At 43.3% G+C, this 27,372-nt stretch overlaps 1 protein-coding gene across 5 annotated transcripts in view; it reads left to right on the top strand.

The window, feature by feature from the left end:
- Positions 1–27,372, top strand: part of SLC45A1 (solute carrier family 45 member 1) — a 581,272-nt gene that overhangs the window by 132,471 nt on the left and 421,429 nt on the right. The window contains exon 1 of one of the 5 annotated variants that reach the window (XM_069610921.1): positions 17,288–17,500. The exons of 3 other annotated variants lie outside the window; for them this stretch is intronic. The gene's annotated coding sequence lies outside the window, so the exon portion shown is untranslated. Of the gene's footprint in view, positions 1–17,287; positions 17,501–17,912; positions 18,039–27,372 lie in introns of those variants that run through there. One more of the 5 variants, XM_069610918.1, reaches the window with a different exon arrangement.

Below are 27,372 nucleotides of genomic sequence, written 5' to 3'. Positions count from 1 at the left end.
CCTAGCCCTGTTGATACCAGGGAGAGGGCTGCACCGGTTTCTCGTGCTACACCTTCTGCAGCCATCAGTCAGACAGCCTGGCGACCTCACCATGATCAACTACCGGAAGTTCAGGTACTCAGCGCCCAAGAGACGCTTTCCTTAACACCCATTTACGTTCCGCTGCTCTGTACTTGTGTTTAAGGGTAGCCAGATCGGAGTGGTACAAAGAGTTGCACTTTTTGGTAGGCTTCAGTCGGACCCTCATGACAGGGGGAAGAATGTCAAGAGTATTGGAAATGGAACATTGAAAGTTGGAGAGGGTTGAAACAGGGTGGGAGTCAGCCGCAGGAGTAGAAGGAGGAGAGTATGTGGATCAAAGGCAGACACTGACACTCTTTTCAAGGGTCGGATGTCCCTGAAGGCAGGAGGTGGTGTAGGGTATGCAGTCGCCAAAGGAGAAGAGGGCTTCAAGTGAGAAGAGAGAAGAGAATGATCAGTCCATGAGAGTGAAGTAGTGAGAGGAAGAGAGAGTGGGATGTCTGTGGTGATGAGAGCATCCAAGGTGTCGCCAGCGGTGTGTGTTGGACCAGAGGGTAGAATGGAAAGAGAAAGGGAGTCACATAGGTTTCTGAAAGGTCCTGAAGAGTGATTAGAGTCAAGATCGATGTTAAGATCTCCCAGCAGGAGGAGTTGGGATGAGGAGGATAGGTGAGAAGAGGCAAGGTCAGCCCATTCTGGGTCGGAAGAGGGTGGACTGGCTTTGGGGCCGATAGAAGGTGGCCAGAGTAAGAGAGGCAACATGTGAGAGAAATAGCCTGCAGACTAGGCATTCAAAGGAGGAGGAGTAGACCTGAGTGGGAATAGTGGAAACAGGGATCCACTCAGGAAAGATCAAAGCTACTCCACCTCCTGGCCTGTTGGGCCTGGGTGCAGAGAGGATCTTGTAGCCTTCAGGGAGGAGTGTGTCAAAACTTGTGAGAGAGCTGTCCTTAAATCATGTCTCAGTAAGAGCAAGGTTATATTACAAGGATACCTGTAATACCACAGGTCCTCCAGGTAAGTTTGTTTGTTTGTTTGTTTATTTTATTTCTATAGCGCTCCGGACCCAGGAGTATAGGGGCGCTTAGTACAAGGTTGCAAGGTACAGAACAAGGTAATAAACAGTGATGCTAGAACAATTTAAAATAGCAGTTATATACAGGCAGTGGGGGTGATAGCACCCAATATTGACATAGGTGAGGCATGGACATATAGTGCAGTATATAGCTAGGTCTGGCTTCAAAGTTGACTATTTGTCAGAAGCCACCCAATGACGTTTCCTGAATGAATGAAAGGATTTGGATGATTTGATGCTCAGAGGCAGGGTGTTCCAGAGTTGGGGGGCGAGGACAGTAAAGCTCGAACCTCTGGCTCTTTTGGAATTAAATCTGGGTACTGTTAGGCATAAGGTGTTGGAGATCTCGTGGTTCTAACGGAGGGTTTCATAGTGAGTTTGTTAGTCAGGTATGGGGGTGCTAAATTGTTGAGAGCTTTGTACGTCAGGCAGAGTGTTTTTAGGTCGATTTTATGTTGGATGGTGAGTCATCTGCATTTGGTTCTGGTGGCCGAGATGTGCTCACGTCTGGGGATATTTAGCGCTGCCCGTAGCGCATTATTTTGAAGGACTTGGAGCTTATTGATTATCGCTTGGTTGGCCCCTAAGTAGGGACTATTGCAATAATCTAGTTTGGATTGTATAAGGGCTCTGGCTAGTATGAGGCAACTGTTAGGGGAGAGAAATGGTCGACAGGCTCTAATAAGTTTTCCGGTATATGCAGTGGCATACGCGGTTGCGTTAATTTGTTTAGTGAAGTTAACATTGGCATCAAGATAGAAGCTGAGAGTTTTCACATTTTTAGCGACCGGGATGGTGTTGCCATCGATTATGATGTTAGAGTAATTTAGACTTAGTTTTTGTAGACTGTTTGGTGAACCAACAATAAGCAGTTCGGTCTTCTCGTCATTGAGGCAGAGGCCATGTGTGGCCATCCATGCCTGAATGACGGAGGAGATTTCATTGATCCTGGCTTCATCAATAACGTAATTGCCCGAGATAGTGAGGAGTATCTGGGTGTCGTCCGCATAGTTTGTATAGGTGACACCCAGATGGTCCAGTTTATCAAAGAGGGGCTTTGTAAAGATATTGTAAAGGGTGGGTGAAACACATGAACCTTGTGGGACCCCACAGGAAATAGGGATAGGGTCTGCTGCTGCCTCCAGAGAGAAGACCCTCCTGGTTCTGTTGGCTAGGAAGGACTGTATCCACGTGACAGCAGAGGGGGAAAAGTGGGCGGCAGAGGAGAGGTGGTTACAGAGTATTTTATGGTCCACCAAGTCGAAGGCAGCTGAGAGATCTAAAAGGAGTAGGATGGCGGCCTTGCCCTTATCTTTAATTTCGTCAATCTGACTTTTGAGGTCAACAAGGGCAGTTTCTGTTCCATGCTGAGGCCGGAAGCCAGACTGACGTAATCCAAGTAATTGGTTAGACTCTAGGTAATGCTGGATTTGCAGGTAAGCAACTCTATCAAGAATTTTTAGCAGGAAGGGAACAGTAGTGATGGGCCTGTAATTTGTGGGGATGGAGGGGTCCAGATTCAGTTTTTTTAGTAGCAGGAGGACCCATGATTGTAAGTCATAAGATCATAAGTGATGCAGTAATATACTAAATGGACCTTGGTAGATGAGGTTGGAAAGATATTATTGGTAACAACTACATAAATATTCCAAAATCAAATTTATTAGGAAAGATATTTTTTACATTTTTCAACACTGCTTGTAGAGCACATAAATCCATATACACTAGACATCGTCAGATTCATTCCACCATGCATACACAATCTCACTCAAACACATCCAATGATATGTTTAAACAAAAAAATGGGTATTCAAGGCTCTTCATAAAACACACGTTAGTGTATCATTTCATTACACCCATATCAACTGCCACTATGTATTTCAGCTCAAAGCACCTCGGCTTATTAACACAATCTACATATGTGTTGGTCGTAACAGGGGGGCTTTTCAAAACTAGCCTTATATTTCTCAACCTTCTTCAGGATATGGGTAGTGCTTCAATATTGCCTAACCCAGATAATACCATCAAGTGGAAGATGTCTTCCGTAAAAAATCTAAAAACAAACAAACAGTACATAACATATTACTATCCAACCTCTTAACTTTTTAGACACAGATCAATTGTGTGTATAAGTATTTGTTTATTATACTACTTAACACTCACCTCCAAGTACACTTTATGGCAGTAGCGTCAACTGTGGAACTAATCCTCAATGCTCCAAAGGTATGAATTCAGAGAAGCCTGAAAACGAGCGGGGACACAAGCACTAAGTGAGCAGGGAACTCTCTCTCTATGGGTCACATTTTTGGCTCTAGGAAACGAGGTATGATGGATTCACTCTACTCCCTCAACTTATTTTTTACTAGAGCAGAGTCAATTTCTCACATTCTTTTAATCGGTTGGCATCGCAAGTCACCATTCGGCCAGTTTTGCACACGTACATCACACGCTGATCATCTTGTTCCAATTGCCTGTAAGGAAACATATGATGGGCACAATTTTACAAGCCCTGAGGACACGTAGGTCAAGGCATTTTCAAAATCAAATTATCGAGTCACTTGACAAGTTTCATGTCGGGGAGTAAGAAGTAAAAAAACTCACCAAAATGGTGGTCTAAATCCCGATTTCTGCTGTGTCCAACTCTCTTACTGGCGCAACAATCGCCTGCTGCAGAACATTATTTTCAGTTTTCTTGAATCCCGGGTTTTCAGCTCTGATGGAGTGAAAGACCGAGTTAGCAACTATGCAATGGTGTGTCACCACATTCATCTCATTACATTGATGCCATACAACGTGCATAATTAGCCTGGAGTGGGGCGTTCCATATATGTGCTATTCCTTGATTCCATTAATGTATACGCATAGTCGCGAGCACGTGCTTATCTATTGCTTCATACCCGTTAGCTCTCATATTGCCGGATACTAGCAAAACATGAGCGCTCATCATCGGGTTTTACTAAACCCGTTTGACATTAGGGTTTACCTCGGGTTCTACTCCCTGTGCCCACTCGCCTCACCCCGTGTTCCGGGGCCACGAGTTACGCTCTCCGTTAAATAAGGTGCTGTGTGAGGTATGGCTTACCCTAGAGTGGCTCGTTACATGTCGGGCATCCCTGAAGCAATGCCACGGACTTGGAGAGCACCGACAGGCACTCGATTATGTTATCTCGAACAGAGATCATCTCCAAATGAACACAATTCACTGGCAAATCCGGTTGCATTATTGCAGGACTCACCTGCAAGTTGTCTTGTAATCCAACTGGCGTCCCGGCTCTGAAAGTCAAGTCGGGCGGTTCGCACAGTGCCCAAGTAAAAAATGGGCCTGGGGAAACGTTGCTGCTATTAGTAACAGTAGAAAGAGGACTGGGTTTCTACCGTGAGAGCACCAAATCGATATGTAAATACATTATTTTCTTACATGCTTTAATCCTCAACGGGATGCAAGGTGCAGACATCCAAGTTGGGAGGAACAAGGAATGCCCCCAAATTTCGAGCACACCTACTAGGTGGTCGTTCATTCAAACAGGGCGTGTCTGGAATCCGTCTAATCCAAAATCGCATATTGTTGTCCCTCTATCCAATGAGCAGTTAGTGGCTCAACTAACTCACAAGGAAGCACATTCTCTGCTCCAATATATTTCGAGGTACATTGCTTGTCTACTGGATGCCTAATCTGCAGTATAGTCATGTCGTGGGGTATATGGATTCAGAGTACTTATCGTGTCTGACCGTATCAAGGAAATATATCCACCTCTGTTCCACTCTCTGCAACATGATAGATACATCCCCTCCACGTGTTGGTGCTCTTATGGTCTGAAATATGAACCATCTAACATCCCGATCAGTATGACCAGTTCTGCTAAAATGTTCGACCAAGGATTTGTCTTGTACTTTATTTTTTATGCAGGATTGATGTTCTGAAATCCTTTGTCGAAGCTGTCCTGTATTCTTTCCCACATATAGCATATTACATGGGCAAGAAATAATATAAATGGCATTTTTTGTTAAACAACTAGTATGCCCCTTCATTTGCCATTTAATGTTCCCATATTCAAAAGAGCGTCTTGTCTCTGTAAAAGGGCAAGCAGCACAATTACTGCATTTGTAATGTCCAATGATGGGGGTAACCCCCACTGATTCCTCACAGTTTGGTTGATGTCAGTGTCAGTATATGTCTGGACCAATTTCTGCCTTTGGTATTACGTTTAAAGACAAACATAGTCTTTTTCGCCAGACTTCCTGCTTGTCTCACCAAATGCCCGTTTTTATTAATACTTTTCTTAAGTGCATTGCTGAGCGGTGAGTATGTGGAGACACAGATCAACCGGCCATTGGTAGGTTTAACTTTTAGGGTCAGGAAAATCTCTCGATTTGTGTTTGGTGCCCTTTTAATTCTCTCTGACTAGCTTCTTGGGGTATCCCCTATCTGTCAATCTTCCCTTCAATATTGTTGATTGATCCTTGAACTCATTCTAATTGATTTGGACCCAACTACATGGAAGTTTCATGTTACGGTATCTGAAGGGAGGAATAATACCTAAAGGCCTCCAGGTGAGGAACATTCCCAGATTATTTATTGCTAATCCTAGATTCCAGAAGAACTTTAGTGGGGTAAGAAACAAATGCTCCAGGCACTGGATTATTTTAATAATAGAGACTGCCGAAGAGGAAGCCAAGGCACAAAGTCAGGAAATGGAGCGATTAGAGAAGGAATTCTCTGAGAATAAATCCATACGAGAAGCTAAAAAGCAATTAGAAAAACTTGAGGAGGAGTTAAATAAATTCAAACAGTTGAACCTCGATCACAAAATCAATACATTCAAAAAAGATCTTAATAACTATAAGGAAGAGAATACCTATCCTTACTGTTCCTACAGAGAAACAACAAGCGGACAATACAACCGAAGACCCAATAGGTACGTTACCTTTTCCAATACATCGGGGTCCTCCAGTGATTCTGATCAATCAAGTGGTGGTCGACCAGGACCCAGCTCTTGGACCACAAGAGAACAACAACCCCAACAGCAAGGTTTTTTCAAAGGGGGGTGGCCAAAGGGGACTTCCGAGACAGAGGCAACAACAATTCAGACAAGGCATGCGCACCCGCCAATGGTACCAAAACCAGTAGTTATGGACAAAATACCCATTTTTAATCTGTCTTCATCCATTATGACAACTGCTGAATTAGATCTACTTTTTTTTAAATTATTTATTGTGCAATAGCCAAAATTTGACTTTAAACACATACCAAGTAATACAAAACAGAATGATAAAATTGAATCAGTTAAAACAATTACAGCAAAAACATTTTCCCTTATTCAAATAAGGTTAAGACATAACCATTAAAAAAAGAAAAGGGAAGAAAATAAGAAGAGAGAGAAAGGGGATTGTTGCCGCAGAAGGACCCTAAAAAGAAAAGGCACACCAATCAAAGATAAAAACAAGAAAGCCTACGGAAATCACAGCAAAAACCTATAAAAAAATAACAGAAATCAAATTAAACATAAACCATACCAGGGATCTGAAAGTTTCCCTCTCTCCCCTATCGATCTCCATCACTGATCAATCTGAGTTCCCTTAAGGTTCTAATGACATCTAGCGAGATACCAGGCTCATAACCTGCTGATAGTCTCCCCCAGAATTCATCAGTGTTCAACCAGGATTCATGATAAACAAAACAGCCAAATCTTCTAACCCTCAGGCTCCAAGTACCCGGGCATTTAGTAAATGTTTGGTCGTCTGGACCTCATTACCATCACACTTATCACAGGTCGGTACGGTATTGCCCTCCCCATCTCCGGTTGCCAGTATCTCCCGGGTGGGAAGCAGATTTAATCAAAATCTCAAGAAAGATGTTCTTAAGGAGTGATCCGGTGACTTTGATAGATTGGCAGGCACTACAGACAGACACTTATCAATCGATGTTAATGAGGCAGATCTCTTTGCCTTCCTCATACTGCCCATAGTGTCTATCCAATCAAACTGCTTCATCTTATCCTTCAATCTTACTGGATTCTGATTCTGCAGGAGAAGGTCAACATCACACTCGGATCTGGCAGGGAATTATGAAAATGTTTGCTTACATTTAAGTAAGAACCCATTTTTGCCAAGAAGCATCTCATGTGCAACTACCTGAAAGAGCAAATTCCTAGGTGGAATAGTACTAATCTATAAAGTGTCATCCACTTCCATTGCAACCATGATCTAAGCGATGACAGGCCTAGCTCATATCGTAGGGCGGTTATTGGGACACAATCTGGTAGACCTAGGGTTTGTTTCCGCAACTTGGCTTCAATTCTGTCCCACTCAATATCCATGGCTAAAGAATTATAGTCCAAGCCAAACAGAACTATCAGGACTACCTTGCCAATGTAGAATCTAACAAGTGGAAATATGGAGAATTTACAAAATTGGGATTTGATTTTCTTCATTTGAGCTGCCAACTTTACCAATTTTCGGTCAATTGATTGCAACAAACTACCTTTCGTTGGGAAAGAACCGAGTGTTGCACCCAGATAAGTCAGTTCCGAGACAATCTCTACTGGCAGCTGGTCCAGATTCCAGGCATAGTTCTTAACTGCCTTTCTAGGATGTTTGAATATTAATATCTTGACTTCGTCAGATTAATAGTTAGATTATTCTTGCAAGCATAATTTTCCAAGGCACACAGAAGACGTGGCAGCCCTACTTGAGAATAATATAGGACTACAACGTCATCTGCGCAAGCCAACCAGTTGATTTTTATTCTTCCCAATAAGGGTGAGATTAAACCTATTTCCTCCAACCATCCAGCTAGGTCCGCCATAAAGAAAATGAACAGGAAGGGAGCTAGTAAACAACCCTGACGGACTCCTCTTTCTATCCTGATCGCGTTTGACACGAGGCCTTATCTACTAAGCCTCACTTGCATCAAGTTGTTATGATGTAATTCTCTCAGGATAGATAATAAACTGGGGGAAATCCCCCATGCATCTAACTTTTTCCTATCAATTGTGTCGAAGGCCTGGGAAAGATCTATCCATCCCACAAAGAGGGGGAACCCCCCCCCTTGAAACGCGGGCGAGCCCAAGCAACTCAATACTAGCCCATTAAGAGATGTCGATAGACCCTTCCTAAAGTCCGATTGGTGCCTAGGGATGATACCTTTAACTTTTGCCCAGGCTTCTAATTCCTCTAAGACGAGACCAGTAAAGATTTTGCTGTCTGCATCCAAGAGGGAAATCGGACGATAATTTGCTGCCAAAAGTCTATCCCCCTTTTTGTAAATCGGTATTACTATGGAGTTTTTCTATGGAGTTTTTCCATGAATCTGGGACACTCTTTGAAGTAATTATGTTGTCAAAAAACAAACAAACAAACAAACAAATATTTTTTTCAAAACCCTAGCCCACAAAAGTGGGTTAATTTCGAAGATAGAATTACTTAGACCATTTGGTCCCGCCTCTCTTGAGGTTGAGGATTTCCTTATCAGTTGTTCAAGATCACTAGCGGTAAAATCAAGGGACCACTTGATCACAGTATTTGTCTCCCCATCTGTTGAGTTCGGCGAATCATAGACCCTGGCAAAATGCTCACTCCAGGCCTGTTCTTGAATAACAGAATCATGTTTCTGGTCCTGGGATAGTTCCTTCATCCCGACCATTGCCCAGAAATTTCTCGAGTTTCTAGACAGTAGCGCAGAGAGCATTCTCTCACTGTCTTGTTGAAGCATAAGGTGCCTATGAGCTCTTAGCCAGTTCCTGTAGTTATTATTAAGGAGTCTAATACCTTCCTTATATAATCCCACAACTGGACAGGATCTCTTTAGCTTCGCTGTTTGCAATCCGAGTTCTTTTTTTTTTTCACTATTATTTCAACATTGAAAGTATGTTTATGAATCTAATGCTGTTTCTGGGGATTGGATTCAGAGGTGGCCACATTGGAAAGAAACAGAGAGAAACCACCAGGGTTACAAGATTTTGTTAGTTGTTGGTCAGAGAGTTGGGAGACCTGTTCCCTCAATTCATAGTTTAGGATTTTTCCCCCCTTCTCGAATCTCCTTATGGCATTACATGCGCCATTAGTTGACAGCTCCTGACCATAAATCACCGCCCCTGTATCCCCCTCATAACCCAGAGTTGCCTTTAGCATTACATGGTCATCAGTATTTCCCTCCCCCAAACAGAGATCAGTGCAACTATCAAAAATAGATCTTGAGACAAAGAGATAGTCGATCGTAGAGAAAGCGTTGCCTCTACGCCAGGACGGAGCATTAGGGATGTCCCCCTTAATATTGCCATTAAACATTTTGAGACCCCACTCACGCATAAACTCCACCCATATTTTTCCATTACTAGTTTTGTGTCGGGTCTTGCCCGAGATTACATCCACTATGGAGATACATTGTGAGTTTAGGTTACCAGCAATAATCAAATCATCAGCCGGAAACTGCAAAGAACATTCTACCAGAGCATCTGAGAGGTTGTGCAGGAAATCAAATGAAGTAACATTAGGATTACTATACAGGTTTACAATAATCCAACTCTTACCCACATTGACTCCTCTTTTCGTCACTCTCACCAATAAGATGCCTTGTCTTACATTTGATAGTATTTTAGAAGACATAAAGAGCTCATTGCTATAGGCCACGAGGAGATCCCCCATAGGTCTACCCCCTTCTGATCCCAAGGCCAACTGCTGAAAAATAGCAAAACCCTCTATTCCCACCCCACATGTCAACCAAGTCTCTTGAAATAATATCAGATCCATTGTATTAAAGATTTGTGATTTCCTTGGTTCTTGGGAGAAGGAGGTATAACCTCTAGTGTTCCATGATAGTACCTTTATCTGCTTCTTCACTAGAGCTTCTGCTGGGAGATGCCCATTCTGAGGAATACCTGTGAGATTATCTCAGGAACCATTTCCCATATATTCACTGGGTTTACAAGGTTGCCTTCTTTACTATTGGGTCTTACTGATTTATCCAGCCTCTCTAAATAGTCTGGGTGAGCAGTCGCTGGTACAGGGCATACCATGGAAATCCTCAGACCTCTTTTGTCCCACGCCGTTGCCTCCCCCAAAATTAAGTCCATACCCAGTCTTGATTTCAGGGTTACTTCGGCAATGCTTGTGTCAGACCCAAAAGGAATGCTCACTACCTCAATGTCGGCTGATGTAAAGTACTTTAAGGCAGGAATTGCCTTAATTTCACGTAGGATTGTAGACCGATTAAAGGGCATTTTATGATGCAATTAGATCTACTGGTTAAAGGTTTATCCTTTGTTCCTGTATCCAAAGCAGATGCATTCACATGTGAGATTGAACTTCATCGATTCTTTCGAAAGATTTGATTAAAACATTACTTCGAAATTTACTTACCAAGCCAGAATACTGGAAAAAATTGGGACCCACAATGAAGTGAAAAATATTACTGGCCTTAAAATGAATCACAACTTACTCCCCCACCACATGTCTGTCCACCTGAAATCTTGGCGTTTGAAAACATTGTTATAAGACAAACACAAGAAACTTAAAACAAAAAAAAAGGAATTATCATCCAGATAATTTGAAGAAAGAGGAGAGAGAGGGTTTGAAAAATCTATGTAAAAATCATTATATAACCATCAAGCCCGCCAACAAAGGTGGAGGTGTCGTCATAATGGATACCAATAAATATTATGAAGAATGTCTAAGACTCCTGGGAGATGACGGATCGTATAAGAAACTAGAGCAAGACCCAACAGATAGACTTCAAGAGGAAATCCCAAGTTTGATGAAACATGCAACTCATGAAGAATGGGTGAGTAAAGAGGAATGCGCCTTTCTATGTAAAAACCATCCTAAGAAAGGGGCATTCTATGTACTTCCAAAAGTGCATAAAAACACAAGAAATCCACCAGGGAGACCGATAGTATCGGCTATAGATTAATTGTTAGAACCTTTATACATCTACACCGAATTTTTCCTCAAACCCATTGTTCAACAAATGCCAGCTTATATTAAAGACACCACAGACATGATTAATATCATTAATGGTATCAAGATAAACAAAGACAACATCCTTTTTACAATGGATGTGGAATCATTGTACACGTCAATCCTCCAGATGCAATGCTTGGATGTATTGGGCACAGTCCTGGATAAACGCCCCATGCCTCAGTCACCACCAACAGGCTTTATTTTGGAATGCGTGCGTTTAGCGATGAGTGAAAACTTCCTCCTCTTTAAGAAACATCTCTACAAACAACTGGGAGGTGTGAGTATGGGTGCAACATTTGCAGCTGATGTGGCCAGTTTGTATAAGTTTGTATAAGGCTAACTTCGATAATCTATACATTTTGGGGCCAGAAAACAGGTTGAAACAACAGGACTTTGGAGACAACTTGGTTGTGCGGAAACGCTTTATAGATGATGTGTTTCTAATCTGGAGAGGGTCGAGCATCTCCCGCCTTGATTTCTTTAAATGGATTAACACATGCGATCCCCACATTAGATTCACAATTGAAAGGGACCTGACACAAGTTAGCTTCCTGGATCTATTGATCCGGAAGAACGAAACAATGCTGGAAACGACACTCTACAGAAAATAGACAGATAAAAAATCTGTCCTCCACTATTCAAGCTTCCATGCAGATGGGATTAGACTGAATTCACCCTACGGGCAACTTTTCTGAATTCTAAGAAATTGCACCAATAAGAATGAGCTCAAGGATCACTCAACAATATTGAAGGGAAGATTGACCGAAAGGGGATACCCCAAGAAGCTAGTCAGAGAGAATTATAAAAGGGCACTGAACACACATCCAGAGATTTGCCTGACCCCAAAAGGTAAACCTACCAATGACCGGTTGATCTGTGTCTCTACATACTCACCGATCAGCAATGCACTTAAGAAAAGTAATAATAAAAACTGACAGTTGGTGAGACAAGCAGGAAGTCTGGCGAAAAAGCCTTTAAACTTAATACCAAAAGACAGAAATTGGTCCACACATATACTGACACTGACGTAAACCAAACTGTGAGGGATCAGTGGGGGTTAACACCCATCATTGGACATTACAAATGCGGTAATTGTGCTGCTTGCCCTTTAACAAAGACAAGGCGCTCTTTTGAATATGGCAACGTTAAATGGCAAATGAAGGGGCATACTAATTGTTTAACAAAAAATGCCAGTTATATTATTTCTTGCCCATGTAATATGCTATATGAGGGAAATACTACAAGACAGGTTTGTCAAAGGATTTCAGAACATCAATCCTGCATAAGAAATAAAGTACAAGACCAACCCGTGGTCGAACATTTTACCAGAGCTGGTCATACTGATCGGGATGTTAGATGGTTCATACTTCAGACCATAAGAGCACCAAGACGGGGAGGGGATGTATCTACCATTTTGCACAGAGTGGAACAGAGGTGGATATACTCCCTTGATACGGTCAGACGCGGCCTCAACATATCAGTTGAGTGGAACAAATTGGTTGTGGAATCATTAGTACTCCGAATCCATATGCCCCACCACATGACTATACTGCAGATTAGGGATCCAGTAGACAAGCAATGTACCTCAAAATATATTGAAGGCAGAGAATGTGGTTCCTTGTGAGTTAGTGGAGCCACTAACTGCTCATTGGATAGAGGGACAACAATATGCGATTTTGGATTAGACTGATTCAAGAAACTCCCCCTTTTAATGAACGACCACCTAGCAGGTGTGCACCAAATTTGGGGACTTTCCTTGTTCCTCCCAACTGGGATGTCCGCACCTTGCATCCCGTTGAGGATTAAGTATGTAAAAAAATAATTTATTTACATCTCGATTTGGTGCTCTTACGGTAGAAACCCAGTCCTCTTTCTACTTTTACTAATGGCAGCAACGATTCCCCATGCCCATTTTTGGCTTGGGTGCTGTGCGAACCGCCCACCTTGACTTTTGGAGCTGGGACGCCAGTTGGAGTACAGGGCAACTTGCAGGTGAGTCCCGCAATAATGCGTCCCAAATTGCTAGTGCATTGTGTTCATTTGGAGATGATCTCTGTTTGAGATCAAATAATATTATTATTTATTATTATTAATCGAGTGCCTGTCGGAGCTCGCCGCGTCCGTGGCATTGCTTCATGGATGCCCGGCATGTAACGAGCCACTGTAGGGTAAGCCATACCTCATGCAGCTCCTTATTTAACAGAGAGCATGACCTGCAGCTCCGGACCACGTGGCGAGGTGAGTGGGCATAGGGAGGAGAACCTGAGGGAAACCCTAATGTCAAACGGGTTTAGTAAAACCTGATGATGATCGCTCATGTTTTGCTAGTATCCGGCAATATGAGAGCTAACGGGTATGAAGGAATAGATAAGCAAGTGCTTGTGACTATGCGTATACATTCATGGAATCAAGGAATAGCACATATATGTAACGCCCCACTGAAGGCTAATTATGCACCTTGGATGGCATCTATGTAATGAGATGAATGTGGTGACACACCATTGCATAGTTGCTAACTCGGTCATTCACTCCATCAGAGCTGAAAACGCGGGATTCAAGAAAACTGAAAATAATGTTCTGCAGCAGGCGATTGTTGCACCAGTAAGAGAGTTGGACATACAAAAATGGTTTTAGACCACCATTTTTGTGAGTTTTGTACTTCCTACTCCCCGACATGAAGCTTGTCAAGTGACACAATAATTTGATTGTGAAAATGCCTTCACCTACGTGTCCTCAGGGCTTTTAAAATTGTGCCCATCATGTTTCCTTATAGGCAATTGGAACAAGATGATCAGCGTGTGATGTACATGTGCAAAACTGGCCGAATGATGACTTGCGATGCCAACCGACTAAAAGAATGTGAGAAATGGACTCTGCTCTAGTAAAAAGTAAGTGGAGGGAGAAGAGTGAATCCATCATACCTCGTTTCCTAGAGCCAAAAATGTGACCCATAGAGAGAGAGTTCCCTGTTTACTTAGTGCTTGTGTCCCCTCTCGTTTTCAGGTTTCTCTGAATTCATTCCTTTGGAGCATTGAGGATTAGTTCCACAGTTGACACTACCGCCATGAAGTTTACTTGGAGGTGTGTTAACTAGTATAATAAACAAAGACTTATACACACAATTGATCTGTGTCTAAAAAATTAAGAGGCTGGATAGTAATATGTTATGTACTGTTTGTTTTTAGATTTTGGTGTTATCTGGGTTAGGCAATATTGAAGATCTACCCATATCCTGAAGAAGGTCGAGAAATATAAGGCTAACTTTGAAAAGCTCCCTCCTATGTAGATTGTGTTAATAAGCCAAAGTGCTGTTGAACTGAAATACATACTGGCAGTTGATTTGGTGTAATGAAATGATACAGAAGGGTCTTGAATACCCGTTTTTTTGTTTAAAATTATCATTGGATGTGCATGAGTGAGATTGTGTATGCATGGTGGAATGAATCTGACGATGTCTAGTGTATATGGATTTATGTGCTCTATGAGCAAACAGTGTTGAAAAATTGAAGAAAAAAATGTTCCTAATAAATTTGATTTTGGAATATTTCTGTAGTTGTTACTAATAATATCTTTCCAACTTCACCTACCCAGTAAGAGCAAGAACATCAAGGTCAAGGAGTTCCAGGAGGTGGCAGATGTCAGAGGGGTGCTTGACAGCAGACCGAGATTTTAGTGTGGTCACATGGAGCAGGTTACCACTTTTGAAGGACATATGCAGGGGGTGCAGGGGACAGAGGTCCCCTCGCAAGTGGCAAGAGTGCCTGAGAGAATGAGGTAGGAAGTGGCCAGGGAGCTCCAGAAGCAGTGGTAGCTTCCACCATGCTGCCAGGGCAGCATGGTGGAAGAGGCTGACGAGGTTGTCCGTGTAGTGTGAGTAGGCAAGGGAGCAACTCCCCCCTTGAAAGCAACAAGGGGGGAGTTGTGAGTGAGGTGGTGAGGTTGGTAGGAGACAAGGTAGCCAGGGTGGGCATAGTTGGCAAGGGAGCCTGGGTGGGTGTAGAGACAGGTGGCAAGGGAGCCCGCAAAGAGGAAAGAGGAAAGTTGATAAGGCGAGGAAGGAGCCTATCCAAAAGTAAGAGGTTGGGTTGAGGCCCTTGTACTAGGATGGGGCCGTTTCGATAGACTTTTATGATGGTGCTGGAGGTGAAAGAGGAGGCAAGAACGGCCTCCCAGCGGGTGCCACCACTTATGTGTGAGGAGTAGTAAGGAGAGAGCATAGGGGCCATATGGAGCGTCCATAGGTGGGGGGAAGGAATGACAAAGCGGATGCTAGTGAGAGTCTCTCTGCCGTAAGCACTGATGTTGGTGTCAGCCATAGGAAGGCCTGGGTTGGAGGTCAGTGTGTCCTTCTTGAGTTTCTTCCTGCCAGACTTAGTGAAAGGTGAAGGATAGGAGATGGAGAAGCATTTAGAGAAGATGGAGGAGATAGAAAGTGCCATAGTGAGGGTCACAGAGTGTAGTACACTTAACCAGGTAGAGCAGTTGCAGTACGTGGGAGGAGATAGGCAAGGAGGGAGCAAGCACACAGGGAGAAACAGACAGGATAGGAAAGAAACAATGGAAAATGAAGAGGGTGCAGGAACGTATAACAGACCAGAACAGGGGTATGAGGGGGGAACCAGTCAGCACATTCCCATGAAAGCAGGATGTGCACGCCCTAAAACGATTTTAGAACAGCAAGGTCAATGCAGGATGTGAGCACAGCTAAAATCTATTTTAGAGGCAACAAAATCAATGCAGGATGAGAACACAGCTAAATTCAATTTTAGAGCAACAGCAAAATCAATGCAGAATGAGAACACAGCTAAATTCGATTTTAGATGCAATAAAATCAATGCAGCATGTGACCACAGCTAAATTCGATTTTAGAGCAACAGCAAGGTCAATGCAGGATGAGAACACAGCTAAATTAGTTTTTTGGCGAACGGGTATAGTAGCACAATAGTACACGTTACACAGGCGTGTAGTCAGTGGAAGTGAGAAGGGAAGGAAGGACGAAAAGGTGTTATGGCGTGGAGCTTTGAGGAAAAGGGTGCCTTCTGAGATAGATTAGAGGGTTAGTCACGAGTGGCACAGGCACAGAGTTCGGAGGATGCTTCAGGCAGTATAGCAACAGCCCACACTAATGTGATAGCCGAGGGACAGGGGGGTCCCCAAGACCCTGGGCAGCCTGGATGCGGTAACCAACCTCTTGATGCATAACAATGGTTTGGTGAGGAGTAATTGGGAGAACAATTCTTAACAGAATTACTCCCACCCCCTGCACCTATGAACGCCCCAATGGCTGTGAATGTAAGTGTGTGCACTCTAGGAGCAAATGGGCAGTTTGTTGTACTCAGAGCAACATGATATAGAACTGGGGTACGGCACAGGTGTATATTTAGAGACGCGGCAGGAATTTATTCGAGCATTTGTAGCATGAAAGGAGGGCAGTGGGGGAGAATATATTATTGAGACAGGCCTCATGTTTTCTTTAGGTGCTATATCAGCCTGCAAATGTGTTGTACAGTGGCAAGGCTGGCATATATTGTTAAACCAGTGTCCTTACTTTCTTTGGGCACAGCCAGCATCAAAGTGGGATAGACCCCATGATCTGGTTTGGGCAGAACCCTTCCTGAAAGCACTGCAACGATGGCATATATTTGTGAGATAGGCCGTAACCCTTTTCTTTAGGGGCAGCCCTACTTCATCTATTTTTACTGAACTTTGTACTGCAAAACCTATTATTTGAAAAAAAAATCTAAGGCGAAGAACCACCCAAAACCCTTCTGGAGTAGTTTAGGTTCACTCCCTGGTGCCAATTCAGGGAAAACTTTTACACCCCCTCACTTTACAAATTCACCAGATAGCACTTTTCTAGACTGTAGTGGTAATGTCAGAGTGGGGCATAGAAGCCAAGAAGATCACTGGTTACGCCCTTCTTTGAGCACACATGGAGAGAACCCAGTTCCCATATTTTGCCCTCCACTTCTACCACGCTGGATTCTCCCATGGTTAATGGCATGGCAGGTTATGCTATGTAACGTTGTTGACGGTAGCTTCCTCTTGCGCAATAAAACCTATGCACGTGTCTCTACCACTGCTGCTTTAATTGCGAAATATAAATTCATCCCAATGACGTTTAAATGAGAAAAAAAAATGTGCTCTGTGAAAAATATTATTGTGTTAGGAACCTTGGCAACGTGAAACAGGTGCCATTGTATTTCCTGGACTCCGGCCGCTGTCATTGGGTGCAGAGCCATCCTCGCCCCCCTGTAACATTGAGCAAGATACGCCGGCACCTTCTGTAGCCAGGCAGCAGCTGGTGCAGAATGGAGGCGTTGCCAAGCTCCGCCCGCCCCTCCTCGAGCATCCCTGAAACCAGGGAGGGAGCCTGCAGCACCGGATCCCCTGCCGCAGATGAAGCATGCCCTAAAAACAGCGATGAGGCTCCTTCTGTAACCACAGGTAATCCCTGCGGAATTATTTCCAGCTCCTTTGAGAAACTGCCGTCAGCCTATTTCTAGCGGGTTACCTGACTGCGCGTGTGATATCTGCTGCGCTGACATACTTCATGTACAAGGGGCGGGGGGAGAGCCTTTTGTTCATAATGCGCGTTAGGTTAATAGGCGCCACATAGCCGCGTGTTCGCTACCGCTTAATGTCCCGAGCTCCTGTTAACGCGAGCACTCTTAGTTTTGAAGTGTTCCCCTCTATGTGTTCGAAACATGCCGTGCAAGAATGCGTATTTTCTAATACGAACAGTAAAATGGACAGTTATTTCACTCATACACCTGAACCTGCGTCGTCTCCTGGCTCTCTTCAATCGCACAGCTGTGGTTAATGATAAACTCAAGAGTCCTCTCGGAGGCGGTTGCTGCGCAAGCTCCCGAGTTGAGAAGGTGGATGGATGACAAGGCAGGACGCTCCTCGCGCTGACAGGACATGCGTAGCTCGTGGCGCAGGATTCCTGCCCCTCTCCGGCTGAGATTTGCTGCCATGAACTGTAAGTCAAGTGCAGCGCTCAACCCTCGAGCCGTCAACCGTCTTCATATTTTAGGTTCCCAGCCGTACGAATCTCCGCTGGAAGTCTAATGGAAGGCGTGGTTATTGTGAAACCTTTCTTTGGCCAGCACGCAGTTTTGTTTTTTAAGAAACGCTGCATCGGATTTCATTCTCCCGCGCCTAGAAGTAATTTCCTTCATAGTTGGCGCGTTACAAGAATAAAGCACACATCTAATGCCTTTATTCTGTTACTAGCATGATGGATTAATTGATCCGTCGGATTGCCTGCAGAGTCTCACTACAACGTAAAATGCAGACGAGCCCACCTCATTAGAGACTCGCTTGGCAGTTGTGCCTCAGCTGTTTTATCCACCCCCGCCCCCATTCCCTTACCAGGAAGTCACATCAAGCCAGAAGTGTGCGTGTACTACTACAAACCAACAGGAGCTGTCCCAGCTGACCTGTCCTGCGCTAATTTACTATTGTTCTTGTTAAATCAAATATGTGGGGACATTTTGGATGTTCACTCTATTTCAACGTGCGTACTACTATAATATTTTACGAAATGGGTTCACTACACACATATTGTATTTGCGTCTTTGTCGTTGCTTAGACTTATTACAGAAACTTTGCATCGCTGCAAGTAAATTGTACACTGTATCACTAGGACAAAGATTGCCCCAGTGCAAATCCCTATTTAATGCATTTTTACTCCATGGTAATATTCGCCCTAGTGCTAATAGCGTGCCCTATTAGCACTAGGCCAAACCTTACACTAGTGCCAAAATATATGGAAATAATACACAGGATGCAATTATTCTGCAATTGGGCGCCCTCAAACATTTTTTGCAAGTGTGCAAATGCTTTGTGTGTTTAATTTCATTTGCACTAATGCAATTGCGCACGTGGATTTATGTTAGTGCAGCACCGTGCCACCGCGCGTTTTTGCAATAGGACAACAACTTTTTATAGTCTTTTAGAGGCACTGCACGGGTTAGCAGTACATGTTTGCTTGTAATGGTAAGGGGATGCTTGTGGTCTCAAGCATAAGGGATGTGACCTAGCAGTTCAGTCTGGACCCCCCACTCCCTTTAGGGTGGGGCCAAGCCTGATTTGCGTATGGTCTTTCTCCTTCTGTAATGGCTTGGTAGTCTGAAATGGTCTGGAGGGTTGCCAGAGCTGTGCCAGTGGTTATGATTGATTAAAAACTTTACAGCCTGCACCTTTTTGGTTTTGCTATGGTCAGGGGACTGATAAATCATTGCACTGCTTGTGATATGGGGTTTAGTTCCAGTAGTTCATGAACTTGGGGTCTTTGGGGGGGGGGGGGGTGTGTGGGTGTGTGGGTGGGTGGGTGGGTGTGTGGGTGTGGGGGGGGCGCGGCGCACATTGCGATTTTGCAATTCCCAGGAAACGGGGAATACCTTTTCCTCTAACTTTTGACCTTGTCCATTAAAGTTTGCCAAATTTGTTGAAAAGAAAACCTGGCCCTCCGTACACACACGCCAAGCATGAGGAAGTGTGATTAATGTTTTCATGTTGAAAAACATTTTTTGTGTTTTATTTATGTTTGCATTGGATTTTTCATGGACCTACAAAACGCTTTTCGAGGATATGATGGTGAAACTGGCTCATTTTTGATTTTCAAGATTTTTGGCATTCAGCTTGGATTTATGTATCAACATTTGAAAATTACAGGGGCAACTTAAGATAACGGTTTCAAAAAATGTAGCTATATTTCAGACGTGTGTAGTAGAGTTGAATGAACACAAACCGATGCAAATATACAGACGTACTACCACAAAACTAATCACTTCGGCTATGCAGAGGCATACAAATAATGTATGTGCAAAACACACGCATTTGTGACTACTGCACCTTCCATACTCGCCTTTGCTAGCTTTTTCTGCACTAACTTTGCTTCTGCCCACTGCGCTTGCTCTTCCTTTAACCTTTCTTTTTCATGCTTTTGCTTGCAACAATTTACTATATGCGCTTGTATCTTGTCCCATCCTTTTAGCTTCAATGCCCACTATTTTATCTAGCTTTGCTTGTGCCTCTGTTGGCAGCCCTCTTTGTTGTAGCACATGATAAAATATTGGTATGGTTCTGTCCTATGCTTTGCCTGTTTCCTCTCTCCTCATTTCCGTCAACAAATGAATGTATAGCACTGGGTCTTCATCAGCACGCATTGTGCATGCCATGATTGATCTTATGTTGCGTTTGTCTGGGTATGTTCTTCTCAGAGCATCCCATACATAGGCTCGCCAATTGTTAAATGGAGCCCCATCATGTGCATCATCCTCTAACCGAACTCCTGGGTACCCTGCTTGTTCCCAAATGGTGTTTGTCTGTTCCCCTAATATATTGGCGAGTAAGCTCTTTGTGTCTCCCACTGCTAATGTGATTCCTGCTGTCTGCTTTTCAAGTGCATATATCTACTTACCAGCTCTTGCTGTAAGAGGGCGAAGTGTCTATCAATTTATTTGTGTCTATATTATCCCTATCCCCTTCTGTATTAATCGAAAAGCGTGTCCTCTTTTTCCCTCTGTTAACACCTTTGCCCTTTTCTTCTCTCTTGCCAATGCTATTTATAAGGGGCGTGGTCTAAACCTTTCACCCATGTAATTCTTTCCCTCAGTTTCCCAGTCTTACTCATCTTCGGCCTGATTTTCTGTTTCTTCTGTTGCTTCTGACTCCTAGTCAAAGTTTTGCTTATTCTGTCCCCTACGCTGCTTGCTGTTTCTGTCTGCATGTCTTGTGTTTCTATTTTCACATCCTTGATTACTGCTCTATTCATTTTCAACAATACTTCCACTGCTGGCCATGTATCAACATTTATCATGGGGCATGGTCCGTCTCGTTCCCATCTCTTCATTACCCTTTGAAGCTCTTCCTCTGTTTTCTGAATAGCTGCTTCTAAATCCATGTGTGCTTTGTTTTCTAGTTTGTATTACTCAAGGTTGCGCCCAATGACGCTGTCTATTCTACGTTCCAATTGTGCTTTGTTTTCTAGTTTGTATAACTCAAGGTTGCGCCCAATTGCTGTCTATTCTACGTTCCAATTGTGGCCGGTTATATCGGCTGTGCAGGCACTAAAGCCTGTGCCGAATCAGTGCTTTCTCGAAGGAGTGTGGGACTGACCACTGCATAGGTGTCAAAGCCTATAGCGTGCTTGTGCTGTCTGTGTACTGGTGGGGCAGAGGCTACAACAGGTGTTTTCCCTTCTTCTCTACCCCCTCCATCTGACTCACCGTCTACCTTTTCTGTACAGCTTCCAGAGCTCTAATATGCCCTGCCTCCTTTTCAGCTTTCTACCTTTGTAAGTTGATAGCAGATACGTGTATATATGTTTGAAACTCCCCTTATTGTGTGTGCCTTCTGCTGGCCACATCTAAATAGTGTATATCTGAATGCACGGAAGTGAATAGCCCTATTACTTATGCATATCTATAATGCAAGCTATTGGTCACGTTATGAGGTTATAGTGGACACTAAACTAGGATGCAGGGTAGGGGCAGTGTTTAACAGGGGAGGCAGGGGGGATTTGATGGGGCTGGGGTCATGGGAGAGCCATTTGTGATGTCATCCTTGATGTCCTGGGGGTTATTAATAGCAGTGCATGGTGGTGGCGCAAGTTATGGTTGCATAGCTTACCTTCACGGGCTATCACTAATAACTTGGAAATATTCCCACTGCCAAAGCCACTCCAACAGCTTAATTTGTATGAGCGCATTGTAATCCAAACAGTGCACCCATTTCAAGCGTTAATACGCCTTCAACCGAAAACAGCCAAGTTGCCTCCTTCTGAATTACTGAAAGGCATTTGTGGCAAAGTAGTTTATTTGCCATTAGATCTTAAAGAAAATGTAGACACTCTGGGAGTGCAACATGTCAGGAATAAGGGCTGGCACCAAATGGGAGTTTTAAGGTTTGCATATTGAGGCCAGGGAGTGCTGGGAGCACCTGGAACTACATTACCCAGCATCCTCAGTGCGCCTGGCAGTTCTGCACGCGTTGCCAGCTGCCTTTAATTTGGAACAGCTTATTAGCAGGCAACGGCGTGCGGCAGGTGTGGCTTATTTTGATTGCAGGGAGCGGTTGGCGTCGGCGGACAGGGAAGACTGGAGGTGTTCATGGCTTGTGATTACTGATCTTATCAAGGACCTTGCCGCACAGAGAGTCAGGATGTCAGCAGACTGACTTACGGTGCTACGTTCTTCGTCTGGGGAAGTCCCGAGGGGCTCCCAGACCTCAGATAAGTACTGGGGACAGACTAGTGAATCTATATGTATTACGAGGCTGCCGGGTTGATTAATGCAGTGTTTTCTATGTCTGGGAAGTCCAGAGGGGCTCCCAGACTGCAAATAAGTACTGGGGAAACGCTTATGAATTTATGAATAATGCATTGTGTTACATGCCAAATAAGTCAGTAACGCTTCCCCACATCAAACATTAAAAGCAGAGGAATGCCGTCCAGGCGGGGAGTAGCCTCTCACCATGTTCATTATTCTACTACTGTCTCTGGGCAGGAAACTACGTGCTCTTAGTGCTGCAAACTAGGGCAGGCACTATTTATGTTTTGTGTGTTGCTTCTGCCTGCCCAAAGGGCCATGAGTAATTGTTTATCATGTTGGGAAGATCGCCATTTGTTTGTTTGCATTTTGTTGCTTGCTACATGTTTTCTTTATATGTCATCATGATTTAGCGCACGTATTAAGGTGTGCATCTCAGGTGTGGGGCAGAGAATCTGAGGATATGGTGTATTGATGAATCTTATGTGCATGTGTTGTCTTTCAGTGTACCCTTACCCAAAAAGGGAAATCTTGTTGTGTTATATGTCTAGAGATGTTAGGGTTTTCCCTGTGCTTCCCCTTCCCCATCCAACGTAGGAGTTCCTTATCCTCTTCCCGGTGTTCCTAACTTCCCCACCCTATCCACAACCTCTTCCTAACCCCTTTTCCCGCCCCCCCCCCATTGGCTGCCACGTGGCGACTTATCTATATCAGGTGCCTGTGCCAACCACGGTGGGAGGGTTGAATTCATTCGGCTTCCGTGGTTCGGGGGAGAGTGTCAATCTCTCTCTTCCCCCTCCATTAAGTTGTGGTGCGATACAACGGCCAATAGATCAATCTTTGATTATCCTAGTGAACGTTATACCTACAAAAGACAACAAAAATTAGCAGCAACTAGTAGACTTAAACAAAGTTAGAGAAGCCCCACAATATCTTAAAGCGAACAATGAATAATACAGGAATAAACATTGAAGAAAACCTGAGAGAAACCACCAAAATAATTCAGGAATCATGAACTGGCCAATTGAAACCTCTAGATCCTACTTCAGCCTCCAATATTTTAGACCAGTATACAATTCACCCACTGCACTCCAAAGACACCATAGAAGATGCACTAGAAACATATCGAATGCGGTAATCCAAAGAATCTCCAATCAGCCTATGGTAAAATAAAATGTAGAAGCACAAGCCTTTCCTCTTACTCTTTCATCCTGGAAAAGGTGGAAGGTATGATAAAAGATGCACAGAAATAACAGCATCAGAATACCTCTCTTTACAAATGTATTCTGAAGTCCCCAGATTCGGACATAACGTTGAATACATATTCCACCTCCTCTTTGAGTGAGCTAGCAACTCTGTTACAGAGTTGCACACACATTGAAAACGGGTTCACATTTGTTAAACATGTCTTCTATGCAGCTACTTCAAAAGGTGCAAGAGAAAGATTGTGTTACAGTCAAGCATTACAAATCTCTTGGCAAACATGCGTGGTAAGAAAAAATACTGGTTTCTAATGGTACGCAGATGTATGATGTATGCTACGCAAATGTGGCCCACCCACATGGTTTTTCACTTTAAGTTGTGCAGAGTATGCATGGGAAGACTTTCAAGATTTCCTAAGCATAGCAAACAAAACCAAAGCAGGGATAGATATAAAAACACCAAGAGAACTCTGCTCTCTTGACCCTGTAAATGTAGCAAGTTACTTCCATCAACACTTTATTGCCATACTGCACTTCTTCATCTGTAATAAAACAATTCCTCCCCTCGGAGGATTGCAATACTTCTTTTGGAGAAAAGAATATTAATTCAGAGGAACACCACACATCCACATGCTTTCGTGGATTAAAGAAGCTCCTAAATTTGGTCACGACAGTGATGCCACTGTTTTGCAGTTCATTCACAAATATGTCACTTGCAAAATCCCTTCAGAAACCTCACTTAGTGACCTACATGCACACATTTTGTGGTTCCAAAGACACAAGTGTGGCTTGTCAGCGCAAATACAAACACAAAGGCAAATACTACACCAAATGCTGCTTTGGTTTCCCTAGACCAGTTTCAGCAAAAGGACAAGTAAACCGCTTCCTGTCTTCTGTTACAGTGTGAAGGGCAAATCGCCTAAGAACACATACTGCATAAAAAGAACCGAAGCATCAAAGTACATCAATGATTACAAGGCAATCATTGCCCTCCTGTGGAATGCAAACATAGATGTGCATTACATTGCAGACGATTCCACTGCAGTTGCACAATATGTCACAGCCTACTTAACCAAAGCTGAGAAAACAGAGCTAAAAGACCTCTGGGATGACATATCCTCTGACAAAACACTGTCTCAAAAATGATATATAGAGAATGTGGTTGCTATGAAGCCACAGACCGTTTAACCAGCACAGTCTTTTGTTGGAAATCTGAAAATATAGTCTGGCTAAGCCTTGGTCCTGCTGCATCCGTTCTCAAATCGTACCAAAGACATAGAAACAATAGCCAAAAACAATCCCAACAGCCAGGACATTTTGAAAAACAATTTATTGGACACATACTACCCAAACAGGAGTCCTGCTTTGGAAACCATGTGTCTATACCACATAGCCCAAAACTTCTCATACCAAAATATAATATATATATATATATATATATATATTTTTTTTTTTATTTTACTTGTTACAATTTACAAACAAATTTTACAAGAAAAGAGAATATAGTACAGTTCTCAGCTCCAATTGTCCCATCACTTTATTTATCGAATATCAGTAGTTTCAAGTAGTCCATAGACGGATCTTTTTCAGGTCACATCCCCCGAATGATTCCACCTTGTGTTTTTAGAGTTTTAAATTCATGAAGAACTGGGAAACCGCTATTACGTAACTGATGTTGTCTCCCTCGATTAAGCGGGTCCACCAGTCCTCCTCGTTGCACGTTCTTGACTCCTTGAATAAATGGCCCAAGTGTGCCATTCTCAGCCTTGTTAAAGCGCCACACACTAAGAGTAAGTGCCGCAGTGTTTCTAGTTGCATCTTGCTTTTACAGAATCGGCAACTATTGTCAGATGTTAATTTCCTGATCGCTTTCATCTCGTTTGTTGGCAAGAAGTTCATTTGCACACGTAGAGTTTTACTTGGAAATTTTTTAAAGTAGTTAGGTAGGTCGTTTAAGCCTCTCGTTATTGGTGGCAAGTGGCTTATCAGTTTACTTCTTTGGTCCAAGGATGTTGTCTGTATCCAGTCTTCCTGCAGTTTTCGTTTTACTTTATTCGGATTCAAGATAAGTTCTTCCTCAGAGCTGTTTATTTCCACCAGTTTTTTTTCGTGTTCTTTCGTCCAACACATCAGAATTTTGCTTTTCTGTGCTTCAATTTCCGTCTGAATAATAGACATTACATTCGGGCAGGTGCTAGTCAGTGACTTCCTGTATAGCATTAACGAGTTTCTAGCAACCATCGATTCCAATGATTGCAGACAAAGTTCCTGGCGTATGGTATTTGCCGGTGTGGATTGCGGTAGGTTCAAAGTATGTTTCCATAACAAACCTTCTAGTCGTTTCCAAAAGTCTGAGGGTATCACCAGTAGTGCGTCTGCACCGTAGATCAAGGACGGGACCACCTTCCCTTTGTAAAATTGAATAAGTGGAATTGCTGTAAATCGGCCTCAATTATTTTTGCTTGACATGCCAATTTGTTTGCCTTCTCTAATAGGTGCAGTTGCATAGGGTGCTCTTGTTTGTTATTGCTGAGGATTACCCCCAGATATTTGAATTGCACCACTTGTTCTATTTTCTCACCTTCCAGTGTCCAGCTAAAGTTCTCTGTGCGGGTAGTTTGTTTCTCCATGATCATAACTTTGGTTTTGGCCCTGTTGATCTCCAAGTTGTTCTTATATATATATATATATAGTGCCAAAGCGTTTAGTTGGCGCTGGAGACCAATGAGAGTATAGTCCATTAAAATAAGGTCATCCGCGTAGAGTAATCTTGGGATCTTGACCTTCCCTACTGTAGGTGGAAAGGACCGTATCCCCTGGCCGCTTTCTTCAATATCCCAGAGATAGGAGTTGAACAATGTTGGTGCAAGAGGACATCCTTGCTTTACTCCTCCCGCCGTGGGAATTAACTCAGTTAACATCCCTCCTTGGTTTAAAAGCACTCTAATAGAGGTGTTCTGGTGTAATGCTCTAATGGGCCCCAAGATGTTTCCGGACAGTTTCTCGCTATTAGTTTTCCCCAAAGTATTTCACGTTTGACCTGGTCAAAAGCCTGGACCAGGTCAATAAAAGCAAGGTAGATCTTTTGGTCTCCTTCTTGTATCTTGCTTTTTAGGGTGGTTAGTAGGAGAATGTTTGGTGCCGTTCCCCCATCTTTCACGAACCCTGATTGTAGGGGGTCCTCGTGTCCTGATTCCCTAGACCATTTTTGAAAGTTTTCTAACAGTGAGCCGAACACCTTCCCAACAACGTCTAACAATGCGATCGGTCGGTAGTTCTTAGGTTGGTCTCTCGGCCCCGACTTATAAATTGGGACAATTGTTGCTGTAGTCCATGACACGGGTATCGATCTTGTTTCGTTGCATTTTTTAAGTACCTCATATATAAAGTTTGACCATTCTACAGCATGTTCCTTCAGGTCTGCGTTAGTAATACCGTCGGGCCCAGGGGCTCTTGAGTTGTTCAGTCGGACAAGTTTTCTTCTTATGTCCTCCCGATCCCATACATTTTCCCAAGTTGAATTTGGCAGTTCTTGGTTATAACACAAGAATCCATGTTCTTTGTTGGGAAGATCGACATAGCCCTCTTTCCGGAATACCTTTGTGAAGTGGGTTGACCATGCTTCTTCTCCCACGTAATTATTTATCAGATCTTTTTGTGAGTCTGACGTATTCCTGATTAGGGTCCAGAAATCTCTAGTTGTCCTACTGTATATTGTCTTCAGCATACCTGCTGCATCGGCTTGGTTCATGCTTTCTCTGTGTTGTCTTAGCCAGTTTTTATAGGTCCTTGTTGCTATTTTAATTGCAGTAACTAATTCAGCAATAGGTGATTTCTT

Source organism: Ambystoma mexicanum, chromosome 8, assembly GCF_040938575.1.
Source record: "Ambystoma mexicanum isolate Mex_15411 chromosome 8, UKY_AmexF1_1, whole genome shotgun sequence".
NCBI classification, from domain to species: domain Eukaryota; kingdom Metazoa; phylum Chordata; class Amphibia; order Caudata; family Ambystomatidae; genus Ambystoma; species Ambystoma mexicanum.
The sequence above is the reverse complement of the archived record's forward strand: the minus strand, read 5'-3'. Positions and strand labels throughout refer to the sequence as shown.